Here is a 1,194-nt window from a genome sequence, read left to right as displayed (position 1 = left end):
GCGTTTCAAATAAAATTCTTAAAATAATAGGGAGTTATTGAAAAGAAAATGAAAAAAAAAAAAAAAGAATAATAATAATAAAGGGGATGTATCCCAATGAGAGGGTGCCGGGAATATTGACTGGTTCACTTTCTATGCGTTAGATAAATCTGAGTAAATTGTTTATGTGGTTTTCGAATAGAACAATGGTTCTCCTCGAGAATCACTGGCGGTTAACTACGACGGGTCCCGTGGATGTCGTTAGAAAAAATTACGCGGCTACGTGTGCGTCCGCCCGGGATGGAAAATTGAGACATTGTTTTTGTCCCTTTATAATAAGATTATCGATTATGCGTACTCGATACAACGGATAAGACAATGTTCTCAAGGGAGGAAAAAGTTTTCGAAAAAAAAAATAAAAAAAAAATAAAATAAAAAAACGCGAAGAGAATCCGGGGCCGTCAATTCGGTGTAGGATTTTCGGAGGAAAGGTCTTCGTCGAAAATCTCCTTGAAGAAATGGCAAGGATTCTGTAACGGAGTTACAGAAAACAATTCAACGAGGTTGTGACCAAGGAACAACATATGGGATCAGCTTAGATTGCAGTTTATAATAACTTAACTTTAATACTTTAATCGTAGGATCGCGGGTGACGCGTCTTTTTAAAAAAAAAAAGTAAAAAAAAAGAAACGAAAATAAAAAATCAAGTTTTCGGAACCATGCGACAGCGGCGATTGCGAGAAACTTCGTGATTTATTGCGACAGCGAGAAACTATGGCTTTGCTGATCGAAGGGGAAAGAAAAGGCATACGCGTGTACACACAAAACAAACACAACCACGAAAATGTGAGCGATTGTGATACTTGTGCGTATGAGAAAAAAAAGTGCAGTTTGCCAGGACCGTAGGTTAAGGAAAATAAGTTATGGGACTTTTTTATGCCAGTTAGTAGGTGATCGAGTTTGAATGGTTTTTCAATTAACAGCCGATGGTAAAACAGACGATGAAGAATAGGTATTTCCTCGTGTTGTATGGGACACACAATGTATGCACACGCGTCGCAGGGTACACACGTTTCCAAGAAACAAAGAAAAAAGACAAATGTTAGAGAGAAATCATGGTTGGCTGGCATACCAAGCGCACGCTGTCTACAGAACATAATGTTAAGTCCTCGTATATTTTTTTTCCATTCTTTTACAAGGCACCTTGAAATTGCA

This window comes from Habropoda laboriosa, unplaced genomic scaffold (assembly GCF_001263275.1).
Source record: "Habropoda laboriosa isolate 0110345459 unplaced genomic scaffold, ASM126327v1 scaffold223, whole genome shotgun sequence".
In the NCBI taxonomy this organism is placed as follows: Eukaryota; Metazoa; Arthropoda; class Insecta; order Hymenoptera; family Apidae; genus Habropoda; species Habropoda laboriosa.
The sequence above is the reverse complement of the archived record's forward strand: the minus strand, read 5'-3'. Positions refer to the sequence as shown.